This window comes from Leptopilina heterotoma, unplaced genomic scaffold (assembly GCF_015476425.1).
Source record: "Leptopilina heterotoma isolate Lh14 unplaced genomic scaffold, ASM1547642v1 Lhet_31, whole genome shotgun sequence".
NCBI classification, from domain to species: Eukaryota; Metazoa; Arthropoda; class Insecta; order Hymenoptera; family Figitidae; genus Leptopilina; species Leptopilina heterotoma.
This window is the reverse complement of record NW_025111011.1, coordinates 1,466,708-1,480,570: the sequence shown is the minus strand read 5'-3', so window position 1 is coordinate 1,480,570 and position 13,863 is coordinate 1,466,708. Positions and strand designations below refer to the sequence as shown.

Sequence of the window (13,863 nt, the reverse complement as noted above, 5' to 3'; positions counted from 1 at the left end):
TCTTTCACTATTTCAAGAGTGATGAGCCTTCATATTATGCGCACTATTAAAATTAACGCCTTTGTTCAACAATATGTATTCCAATTCGGGGCGCATTTCAATTCCTGGAATATGGCAGTTTCTACTAATATGGCATTTTTTCTTATATTTGAAATTTTATAGTACAATACAGTAAACATGGTTATTTTTACAATATTTTACTATAATTTATGTTTTATAATTTTTATATTTTAGTATAAAATTTCGTGGTCAGATAACTACCATATAATTGTAACTAACTGTTAGTTATAACTACCAGTGATTATATAGCAATCATAATTATCATAAATTGTTACTACCATAGACATAATTACCATAAATATAACTACCATAAATTATAACTACTATCATTATATTTAACAAAGATTATAATTACTGGTAGTTACAATCAGTGGTAATTAAAATTAACAGAAAAACAATGATCTATTATAATCTATGGTAAATATAATGATAGTAGTTATAATTTATGGTAGTTATAATCTATGGTAATTATAATCAATGATAGTTATGATATCAATGAAAAAGTATAATTTATGGTACTATTTATAGAAATCACAATTTCTGGAAATTATAATCACTGGTAATTATAATCTATGGTAATTATAATTTGTGGTAGTTATAATCAATGGTAATTATAATATATGGTAGTTATATGTTATGGTAATAATAATCTATAATAATTACAATCCCTGGAAATAATCATCATTTGTAATTATAATCTTTGGTAATTATAATCTATGGTAATCATAATCTGTGGTAATTATAATCTATGGTAATTATAATCTATGGTTATTTTAATCAAAGATAGTGAAAAAAATATGAAAGTTATAATCAACGATATAGTTATAATGTATGGTAGTTATAATCTATCATAGTTATACAATTTGACCGACGAAAATAAACGTTTCGTTTGAATTATAAAAATTGCAAAAAAAACTTCTCTGTCCTTGCAAATTCTCTTTTATCAGAAAAAAGAAATTAAAAGAATAAAAGTTTAAAAAAACAAGTACAGTACTCAAGTTACGTAAATCTGGGCAAGGCACAATAAACCCACAATGTAAACAAGTACATCAATTTTTTAAAGTGAAATCCTACCTTCATTGGAATAAATCGCCAGGCTCAAGAGATTCACAAATATATTTATATATATATATATATATATATATATATATATATATATATATATATATATATATATATATATATATATATATATATATATATATTTATATATATATATATATATATATATATGTACTTTGGAGAATCAATGTTTACTTAAAATGAAAGTTATGTTTAACTTAATTAAAAGCAATTATCCCGATACAAGTGTACGTTGAAGAAAATTTATTTCACGAGTTTCCGAAGTTGAAAATAAGAAATTAAACTAAATAAAGAAGAATTTCGCCTTTTGGTTATAATTAACGGAGGGTAATTTTAAAATTAATGATAATAATACAATTGATAAATTAATAATAATGGTAAATATTATAATAATTATAATAATAGTAAATATTATTCTTCATTATAAATGAAACGTTCCAAAAGTTCAAGTGAACGAAATTTATTTATTTCTTCTTCAAATTAAATTATTATTAACAATATTTTAGTATCAGTAGGTATCAAAAAAATTAATTATATTTCTAAATGTAAAACAAGTTTTTAATTTTCATTTTAAGTAATTGAAATCAGTACCTAATTATAAAAATCTTTTTGATAAAAAATATTTATTTGATCATTTTAAACTTGTCGAACAAACAAAAACGAGGATTCGAGTTTTTGGTTAAAGAAAAAATTTTAATTTAGGAAAAAATTCGAGTCAATTTGACTTTGGAGTGAAAAATATTTTCGTTCGTAATGAAAATTAACGATAAAGTCGAAAAAAATTCTGATAAAAATTAATTGCAATCAAACTTGAAAAAAAAAAAAATTCCACTACTCTAATTTTTTTGATTGAATGAAAATTCTTTAATAACAAATTTAAGGGGAGAAATAGAGGAGAATTTGATTTAAAAGGAATAATTTCCCTGGTGAGAGCGAGAAAGAGTAACATGGAGAATAATTTTCATATAAGGTCAAAATAGAAGAGGAGAAAATAAGTCTTTGTTGTTTTTTTTATATTTTTTTTTCTTGCGGCATGATTGCCTGTATCGATTTACGATCCTGATCGTGGAAGTGTAAGCGCGCGACTATATGTCCAAGTCATTAATTTTCTTATAGGACTTGAGGGTTATATCCCTCGAGTACCAACAACAAGAGACTAGGCGAGAGCAAGAGCGAGAATTGCAATTAGAATTATCTGAGCGATAGTAAGCTGGTTTATTTTTGAGGTCAGGGAAACAAGAGGTAAAAATCCTTGTGACGTCTTGTATCAAAGATTATTTTATGATAACCTTCATATATTTATTTATCCTGTCATATATTACCAACTCTCTATATATCGATGATCCTTCAATTATCAGGATATTGCATTTGTTATCTTATACACACTAAACAATTTGCGGATATTTTTTCTCAAAACCAATTTTTTTCCTAAAAATATTTTTTCAACCAATATTTTTTCTAAAAATATTTTTCCAAAAAATATTGTTTTCCATTAAGAAAAAAATTAGGTTTAAAACAAACAAATGCTGTTTACAGTTGCTGTAGGTACAATTTTCTAAATAAAAAAAAATCTTTAGGAAAATATTTCGCTAAATCGAGACAAAAATTTACTTGTTGAAAATTTTCATTAATTTTAATTATAAATTTTTATTTTATTTAAAATTTTTATTATTATTAATTATTAATTATAAATTTTAATTTTAATTATAAAATTCTGAATTTTGTTGTCTTTTTTGTTTGCCTTGTAAAATGTGAAATTACCACGAATTCCCAAAAAAAAAAAAACTTAATTTTTTCTATTTCTGACAATAATTTTTTTCAAATAACTCAATTCTATTGAAGAACTAACATAAAGTTATTACTTATAAATCATTTAATGAAGTATTTTTTTTGAAAAAATTTAATTTCAATTCTATTGCAATTAGTTTCAATTTTTAAAATTTTAACGCAATTCTTTGAAAAAATTCAATTATCTTAATAAATATCAAAATTCTTTTTATAGAAATTCAATTATTTTCAAAATTTTTTTTAAAATTCTCGTCAACATTTCAATAATTTTTATAAATAGCAAAATTCTTCGCCGAAATTCAATTATATTCAAGAATTTTTATAAAATTCATTGAAAAATTCAATTATTTTCATAAATGACTTTTTATTCATCACAAGAATTCAATTATTTTCAAAATTAATAAAATTCTTCGCAGAAATTCAATTATTTTTAAAAAATCTAAAAAGAAAAATTGTTAATATTTCAATTATCTTTATAAATAAATAACAAAATTTAATTATTGTCAGGAATTTTAATAAAATTCATTGAAAATTCAATTATTTTAATAAATAATAGTATATTCAACACAAGAATTCAATTATTGTCAATTATTATTTTTAATTCAATGATTTTCAATATTTTACTATTTTAATAAAATTTCCCAAAAGAATTTAATTACTACCAAAAATTTTGATAAAATTCTACACGAATATTCCATTATTTTTCAAAGAAAAAAAAAAAATTCACAGGAATTCAATTATTAACAATAGAATTTGCAAAAATTTTTTCGAAAAAAATCAATTATTTAAATTCTTTTTTTAAATTCTTCGTAATAATTCAATTATTTTTATAAATAATAATAATTTTAATTTTTTTTAATACAATTTTAATCGAATTCCTTGGAAAATATAATTATTCTTAGTAATTCAATTTTAAGAAACATTCAATTATTTAATAAATTATCAATGCTTGTATTTAAATAATTGAATTCTCGTAGAATTTTCTAATAAAAATTGATTTTAAAATAAATTTCAGTTAAAAATCTTTGAAAATTTTAATTGTTCATATATTTTAAATAAAAAATTCTTTGATACTAATTTTCTTTAAAAAGCTTATTCGAAATTTTTAAAAATTATTTCAAGTTTTTATTTTCTAATGTATATTTAATTGAAGAATTTCCGTAAATTGAAGAATTGAAGAATCACGTAAAATTGAATTGTAAACAAATGGATTTGACAATTCTCAAGAAGAAATTTTTCAAAAATTATATAAAAATAATTTATTTAAAAGAGAGTTTTATTTTGCGATTACAAAATAACTTTGTTCCAAAGGGAATTTTTATTTTGTGATTACAAAATAAAAATTCCCTTTGGAACAAAGACAGGAAGAAAAAAGTTTTCTGAATAAAAATTTGCCAGTTTTCAAATAATTTTACGAAAATTATTAAATGAGACTTTTGAAATTAGATTATATGAAATGAAAGTTAATTTTTCATGCTTCTAAAATTTCTCTCATACGTCAGACAAAGATTTTTTTTTTAGATAAATCAGAGGTCCTTATAGGTTCAAACGAGTTTAATTGTAAGTCTATTGACCGCGTGGACTCTCAAAGTCTCTCGTCAGTATATCTATAATGACGCATTTTGGAAGGTGAAAGTTTTATTTTTCGATTATCGAACACCGTGTGGCCTAGACCGTGCACAAGTGTAGATAACACAAACACGTGTAACTTTCTCTTATTTTTGTTTTTTTTTTTAAACATGTAAGCAAAATTGTGCTTAAAATGCAAAAACTACAATATAGTCCCTATAACTTCCACTGACTAAAAAATCTTTTTTAAAATAGTTAAAAAAAATTTTTTGTTATAAAAGTAAGTGAAAAGAGTCTATTCAAGAGTGGCACAAAATTTGATTTAGTTTTTCCCAACTTCTAGAGAGAATTTTCCCATTTTCCCTAAAAAATTATTAGATACTCAAAAAAATGTTCTATTACGTTTATTTATAAATTTCGTCAATTGTTTAAATTATTTGAAAACATCAATAACTGCAATAATCATTATTATTTTTCCATACGATTTACAAATTCCAAATATTTCAATTTTAAATCTTTTGAAATTCAATAACTTATAAAAATATTATTATGATAATTTTTATTTTTATTTTAAATAATTGAAATTTTTTTGAAAATAATTATAATTTTGCCAAGAAATTTATTAAAAGTTTTTAAAATAATTGAATTACGGAGAAGAATATTATTATTTGTATGAGGATAATTGAAATTTTGACGATAATTTTAAAAAATTTTTAAACATAATTGAATTTTTACGAAAAATTTTATTATTTATGAAAATAATTGAATTTTTGGGAAGAAAGTTTTAAAAAATTTGTAAATAATTGATTTTCTTCGAAAGAATTTATTATTTATGAAAATAATAAATTAAATTCTTGCGAAGAAAATTATAAAAAATTTGGGGTGTATCCAAAATTTGTAAATAATTGAATCCCTGTGAAATTTTTATTAATTATAAAAATAATTAAATTTTTTCTTAGAATTTTATAAATATTTTTTTTATATAATTGAATTCTTTTCGAAAATTTTATTAAAATGATAGATATTGAAAAATCATTGAATTAAGGGAAAATCTTTTTTAAAGAAATTGAAATTTTGCCAAGAATTTTATTAAAATTTTTTAAAGAATTAGACTTCGGAGAAGAATTTAATTATTTCTAAAAATAATTGAAATTTTGACGAGAATTTTAAAAAAAATTTTGAACATAATTGAATTTCTGCAAAGAATTTTATTGCTTTTTAAAAAAAATGAATTTCTCCGATAAGTTTTATCAATTATAAAAATAATTGAATTTCTAAAAAGAATTTTATTATTTATAAAAATATGTTTGCGTAGAATTTTATCAATATTTTTTTTAAATAATTGCATTCTTTTGGAAAACTTTATGAAAATAGTAAAAATCTTTGAATTTAGAAAAATTTTTTGAAAATAATTGAAATTTTGCCAAGAATTTTAAAATAGTTTTGAACATAATTGAATTTCTGACAAAAATTTTTTTTTAAATAACTTAAATCTTGAACAGCTATTATAAAGTTAATAAATTATTTAATGAGTAATTTTACTTAAATATTTTTAAATTAATTCAATTTTAAGAGAGTTTGAAAATTGAAAATTTATAAAAAAAACTTAGATTTTTGAAAAATTTTAATAATTCAAAATCTTCTAAAATTAGTTAAATTTGACAATATATATTTAATTAATTATTAAAAATAATGGTTTTTTAGAAGAATTTTAGTTAAAAACACAAAATAAATTGAATTTTAAAGAAGTTGCAAATCATTGCAGAAATTCAATTATTTTCAAAAGTAATAAAATTCTTATCACAAAATTCAATTATGTTCAAAATTTATAAAAAAATCTCGACAAAATCCCAATTATCTTTATAAATAAAAACATTCTTCTTCAAAATTGAATTATTTTCAAAAAATTTAATAAAATGCTTGTCAAAATTTCAATTATTTTCAAATAATTACAAAAATTCAATTATTTTCAAAAAACATAAAATTCTTCTTATAAAATTCAACTAAGTTCAAAATTTGAAAAAAATTCTCGTAAAAATCCCAATTATCTTTATAAATAACAATATTCTTCTCCAAAGTTCAATTATTTTACATAAATTTCAAAAAAAATTCTTATCCTAATTTCAATTATTTTCAAAGAATTTTCGAATTTCAATGATTTTCAATATCTAAGATTTTAATAAAATTTCCCAAAACGAATTATAAATTATTTAAAAATAATTTTAATAACATTGTACGCAAACATTTAATTATTTTCATAAATAATAAAAATTTCACAGGAATGTAGTAATTTTATAATTTTATACGTTCTGTAATGTAATTTTATAAGTTTCTTCTCCATAGTTCAATTATTTTCAAAAATAATAAAACTCATCGCATTCCAAAAATTTATTCTAAAGAATTCATTCTAAAATTTTTTATTAAAATTCGTAAAAAGAATTCAATTATTTAAAAATGTGTTAATAAAATTCTTTATAAGAGTTAAATATCAAGAAACATTCAATTATTCAATAAATAATTTACTTTTATATTTAAAGAATCGAATTCTCGTAGAATTTTCTAATAAAAATTGATTTGAAAATGAATTTTAGTTTAAATTTTAGTTAATAATGGAATATGAAAATAATTGTTAATTAGTTACAGTAACAATATTCTTATAATATAAAATAATGATTTTAACACATCCGATTGTCTTTAATTATTAGAAAACATGAAGAAATCGATCACTCCGAATCTTCGACTCGGAGTAATCGTTTTCTTTATGTTTTATAACGATATTTTTAAACTTGATTAATTTCAAAAAGGTTTGAATTTGAAATTTTTGAAAATCTTAATTCCTATGGAAAAATAATAATAATTAATAAATAATAAATAATTATAATAATAGTAATTAATAATAATTTAAAATTTTTTAAATATTAAAAAAAATTATTGTTTTCGAATAATTTTACAATTAAAGATATTCGTAAATAAAAACAAAAATTTTTTTCTTAGTTTTTTTATTAGAATTCGTGATAATTTCATAGTTTATGAGTCCAAACAAAAAAGACACAAAAATTCATAATTTTCTCTAAAATTCTAAAAATTTATTTTTTTTCCAGTACTTTTAATAAAAAATCCCTGACTTTTCCTTAATATTTCCCTGACAAATTTCATTTTCCCTGACTTTTCCCTGATTTTCCCGAATATTTTTATTTTTCCCGTCCTGTGACAACCCTGTTATCGCAAATCGGATTTAAAATGTGAAAAGGGGGATTTTTCGATTTAGATCGAAAATGCCATAAAGTTCATAGCACGCTCTCGTGAATGTGCAACGTGAAAAATGGTGAAAAAGTGAGAGTGTATGTATGTGTGTGTGTGTGTGAGGTTCTAGGCACTCTCTCTCTCTCTCTCTTTTTACTAGATATATAGTTCCCCTACTGGAGAACGGAGTTTGCAACAAGCGCTTTGCGTCTCTAAACGTGTGGAGGGTTCGTTCTCTCTTCCACTTCCCCAGCAGCACCACACGACGGGAGCGTGTGGCGCGGTATCGCACGGCGACGACTTTGCGCTTTGCTTTGCCCGTGGCCGCTGCTGTCCCAGTCGTCGCCCTACTTTGTCGAAGCCAACTCTGCCCCCCGAACAACTCCGGAATTATTAAGCCTCCTTCACAGTCATTCACTTCATTCACAGTGTACTATCTCAATTTTTCTCTTCCCCATTATCAGTGTTCTTTAAAATTCAATCTTATCTGTCAATTTTATTTCAATTTTTTAATTTCATTTTCTCTCCTTTAAAATAATTTTCTTTTCCTGCAGGAGAAAATTAAATAAATTTCTTTAATAGGAAAAGAAAAATTTATTTAATTTTCTCTTACTGGGGAAAATTTTCTTTATCTTCTTTTACCTTATTGGAGAAATCATCATTTTATTATAATTTTGCAATTTTATTACAATTTTGTAATTTTATTACAAGTTTGTAATTTAATTTATAATTTCATAATTTAATTACAATTTTGTTTTTGTAATTTAACTATAATTTTGTAATTTAATTACAATTTTGATTTGTAATTAAATTACAAAACAATCGAAATTAAATTACAAGAATTGTAATTTAATTCCACTTATTGTAATTTAATTGCAATTTTCTAATTTTATTAAAATTTTTGAATAATTTACTTATATTTATCACTCAATTTAAATTACTGTTTCGAATAGTGTGTGTAAGAGAGAAAGAGAGACTCTACAAATTAAAAATAGAGACACGAGGGAGAACTCGACAAATCGCGAATGTGACACCAAAAAAAAAAAAAAAAGTACGACGTGCGCGCGCGCAACAATTTCAACCTTTCGCAGGAATCTCCTCACAAATAACCACGTGGTTCCTTCTTCCGACCAGCGACCGTCAAAAAAACCGGAAATCATCATCGACCCCGACCTTTCATCGGCCAAAAAACTCGATACCTTTTCCTGTGAACTTCTCTTGTGAATAATTTTCTATTTTATTTTTGCTACTCAATTTGGACAATGAATTTTCATCGAATTTTGTGAAAAAAAATCAACAGTGTTAGTGAAAGTGTGATAAAAATTTCCCTCAAAAAAAAAAAATAAATAAATAAGTGAGAGAAAAATCGAGATAATCGACAAATTATCAACAATAATAATAATAATAATAATACTAATAGACAAGAAAATTGGGAAAATTATATTTAAAAGAGAAAATTACACTTAAAAAAAGAAGAAAAAAGAAATTATACTTAATTGAATTAAAAAGAATTAAATTAAATAGAAAAATAATTTGCATTTGGAGGGAAAAGAAGAGAAAATACACCTGAGAACAAAAAAATTACAGTTGAAGAAAAAAGAAGAGAAAATACACCTGAGAAAAAAGAAAAATTACACTTGAAGAAAAAAAGAAAAGAAAATTCACTTGACGAAGAAAAAATTGCAATTGAAAGTGAAAAGAAAATAAAAAATCTGGAAAAAGGGAAAAAAGAAATTTTTGATCTCATAATACACTGCCAATTCTGTGATCTCATCGACTAATTCAAAAAAAAAGGAAAAAATCATCGTGAAAGTTATAGTGAATTTTTTTTCCCTTTTGGTTTTTATTTGGAAAGCTGAAGAAGCAGAAATACTCTCGAACAACACTGCCAGCATCGATCGATGCAAGTTCGCTTATCAACTTGGAAACTCAAAAGTGTTACACTGCCTCCATCGAGAGTCACTGTCATCACATAAATCAAAATCTATATCAACAACAATTAGAAATTTGCTTTTAAAAAAAAATTATTCCTCCAAAGAATTCACATTTTTAACTCTCAGTCTGAATAAAAATCGAATAAAAATAAAATTAAAATAAAAAAAAAAAAAATATTTCCTTTCTATCAATTTTTTCCGACTGGTAAATTCAATTCACAAGTGAAATTTACGTCAAATTTAGAAAGTGAAACTGAAATTAAAGAATAATTTCTGCAGGAAAAATTTTAGTAAAATATTTTCAGTGAGAAATTTTAATAAAATATTTTCAGTGAAAAAATCCAGTTTTCCAACTGTAAAGTAAATTATTATCAAGTTGATAATTAATAATTTTTTCTCCGTTATTAAACTAAATAAATAATTAAATAAATATTTTCTTAAAAGAAAATTTGTGAAAAGTGCAAATTTAACGGAGAAAGGAGGGAAAAAGAAGTGGAAAAATTAAAAACTTTCGAAAATTCTAAATTACTGAGTTGAAAATATTTTTTAAAAAGAAGTGAAAATAAGGGAAATTATAAATTAGAGAAAAGTTAATTAATATTAATTTTCAAGAAGAGTTTCTTAGAAATTTCAAATAAAAGTGAAAATAAGGCAAAAAAAAAGTAAAAAGTAAAAAAAAAGAAGTAAAAAGAAAAGAGTAGTGTCTCAATATTATAAAGTAATTATTATTTATTATGATATTTTCAAAATAAAAATGCGAAAACTGTGAAGAAAGTGAAAATAAAGCAAAAAAGAAGAAAAATAAAGTGTAAGAAGAAGGAAAAAAAGAAAACAGAGTGAAAAGAAGGAAAAAGAAGAAGGAAAGGCGCCAGAAAAAAAAGAAATAAAAAGAAGAAAACAGAGTGAAAAAAAAGAAAAAGAAGAAGGAAAGGCGTTAGAAGAAAAAAAAGAAATAAAAAGAAGAAAACAGAGTGAAAAAAAAGAAAAAGAAGAAGGAAAGGCGTTAGAAGAAAAAAAGAAGAAAAGAGAGTAAAAAGAAATAAGAAGAAGAAAACAGTGAAAAAAGGAAAAAGAAGGAAGAAAAGCGTTAGAAGAAGAAAAGAGAGTGAAAAGAAGGAAAAAGGAAGAAAGAAAGCGTTAGAAGAAGAAAACAGAGTGAAAAGAAGAAAAAAGAAGAAATAAAGGCTCCAGAAGAAAAAAAATAAGAAAAGAGAGTAAAAAGAAGAAAGAAAGGCGCCAGAAAAAAATAAGAAAAGAGAGTAAAAAGAAGAAAACAGAGTGAAAAGAAGAAAAGAGAGTGAAAAGAAGGAAAAGGGAGAAGAAAGCGTTAGAAGAAGAAAAAAGAAAAGAGAAGAAGAAAAAATAGTGTAATAAGAAGTAAAAAAGAAGAAAAAAGCGTTAGAAGAAGAAAAAAGAAAAGAGAGCAAGAAGAAGATAAAAAGCACAAAAAGAAGAAAGAAGCAAAGAAAAAGTAACTCAAAAGTATGGAAACAAATAATAAATTGTGAATAACCTGCGATTAATAAAAGGAAGTAAAACGAAATAAAAACTCCCAACATAGTGACAGTGAGTGAAGGTGGAAGTGTGTTTAAAAGTGTGGGATAAAATTATTATCAGCCTCCCCACATTGATAACAGGAAGTGGTTTGGTTACACATCGTGAAATAACGGAAAATCTGTCGTTTTTTATAAGAAATAATTTTTCTGTTTCAAAAAAAAAAAAAATAAAATAAAAACATTTTTGGATCGAAAAATGTGTCCTGAATGCGAATCGTTTGTTTTGAATGAATAAAGAGGATGCGGCGAGGAAAACCGTTATTGGTTTGTGTGTGATGCTGCCTGAGGAACCTAAAAGACCGGACAAGAAGAACACAAAACCAGCCTTCTGTCAGGACAAAGGATAACCCACTTTTACAAAAGGAGAGAGAAAAAAAGAGGAAGAAAAAAATAAATAAATAAAACACGTGCAAGTGGGTCGTGTGCGCGACTATGGTGTGTGCCTCTTCCCTTTTTTCAACCCTTTTTTTTATTTCCTCTTTCATTTGTGTTCGAAAAAAAAGAACGTGAAAGTGGGTCAAAAAAATCTCATCACATTTGATACAAAACATTGTGATTTTAATTAATGGAAATTTTTCCAAATAGAAGAAAATAAAAATTAATTTCGATTTTTATCGCAAATTAATTAGTTTATCAAAAATTTACTAATTTAGCAAAAAATTTATTTTCTTCGAAATTTAATACAATTTGAGGAAAAATTTACAGTCCAATGTAAATGAAAAAAAGAAAATAAAATGAATTTGGAGAATTTTTAACAAGATTTTCAATCAAAGACCAAAATTTAAAAAAGTTTATCGTAAATTCAGAAACAATTTTCTTTCGAAAACGAGGAGGATGATCAGAAATTGTTGATCTACTTTAAGAAAAAAAAGAATTAAAGAAGAAGAAAAAGTAAGAAAGAAAATTATAATAAATTAATTAGAAATTAGAAATTTGTGAGCTCGAAGAGAAAAAAGAAGAATTTTTTCCTTAAAATAAATAAAAATCAAATAAAGAAATTATTTTATAAGAGAAATAAAAAAGAATTTTCTAAAAAAGAAAAATGCAAATAATATTCTTAGAGGAAATATATATGAAATAAATGAAAGAGAAAGAGGGTGAAAAAAAAATTGTATCTTGCGAAGAGCTTTATTGGCAAAGTAAAAAAAAAAGAAATATTTATAGGATGAAATTGGAAAAACAATAAATGTATATATTTATTGATTGAAATTGTAATCAATATTGAACAATTTTTTTTTTATTTCTATTTAAAAACGAGTGGTGAAATTAAAAAGTGAAAAATAGGTTGAATGCAGAAAGTGACGTGGTGGATATTGAAACAAAATACGTGCGCGAGTTTTAGACCTGATCAAAGGTCACTTTTTTTCGCGTCACCTAGTGACCTCAGGCCATCGTCAGTGAATGACCTTGGCGTCGTCCTTTGTTCTTTGATAAATTTAATTCATTAAGCAGCCATTTTCGTGTTTTTGATGTCTTGAACGGAAAAATGTGAGTGAAAGATGTTTTATTTCTCCTCTTTTTAATTTTAAAGGACTACTTAAAAATTTATTTGTAATTAAAATTTATTTGTAATTTTAATTAATGTTTAATGCGTTTTACAATTATTCGTTAATTAATTGATTTAATTTTTTAATATCAATTACAACTTGAAATTGTTCAATTCTACTAAAAAGTAGTTGAAATTTTTACTAATTTAAATCATTGGAGCACTTTTCACTAATTACGATTTTAGAAAGTTATTAAATATTTTTTTATAATAATATTATGTAAGCAAATATTTAATATATTAAATCAAATATTTATTAAATTATATAATTATTATACTAAATATTTATTATATGGAATATTTACGTGAATATTTGAAAAATAAATTAAAACTATAAAAAATATGAAAAAATAAATATTTAATAGTTCAATTAAATATTTGATTCCTTGAAAATTATTTTTTAAATCATGTAAATATTTATTATATTATTATAATAAATAAAAGTGTCCTCGCATTTTTTTTCTTTTTACAGAAATGTTGATAATTTAAAAAAAAAAGAAAAAGAAAATAACGTGCGTGCCTTATGAGAGCGCACTGAACCCATTAGGTGACGCTTTTGTTGCATTATAAATAGAAACCATATACAAATTGTCAGTTACGTAATTTTATGATCAATTGCGCTTTTCCTTATGACAACTGACTCCATTTATATATCAGTATATAAATTTTTTAATATAAACATATAATCGAAGCATCTTGACAAATGATGTGTTTTATAATCAGGATTATGTGCACATATACATAACCAATGTTGTCCATATAACTTTTTCCATGTAGATATTTATTATTAATAATAATCAAAATAATAATAATAATAATAATAATAATAATAATAATAATAATAATAATAATCATAATAATAAAAATAAAAATAAAAATAAAAATAAAAATAAAAATAATAATAATAATAATAATATTTGTTATAATTTAATTATTATTGTTATTCTTATTATTATTACTACTATTGCTACTATTATTATTTTTATTACTTAGAATTATTACTATTATTATTGTTTTAATTATTGCTGTTTTTTTAATACCATTTTTTAATTAAATTTAAAAAAAAACTAAATTTAGCCCTTTT

At 22.8% G+C, this 13,863-nt stretch overlaps 1 protein-coding gene across 3 annotated transcripts in view; it reads left to right on the top strand.

The window, feature by feature from the left end:
* The window catches only part of LOC122504669 (hormone receptor 4), a 299,547-nt gene that overhangs the window by 205,400 nt on the left and 80,284 nt on the right, over positions 1-13,863 (top strand). The window contains exon 1 of one of the 3 annotated variants that reach the window (XM_043615864.1): positions 12,284-12,721. The exons of the other annotated variants lie outside the window; for them this stretch is intronic. The gene's annotated coding sequence lies outside the window, so the exon portion shown is untranslated. Of the gene's footprint in view, positions 1-12,283; positions 12,722-13,863 lie in introns of those variants that run through there. 3 annotated transcript variants of the gene reach the window in all.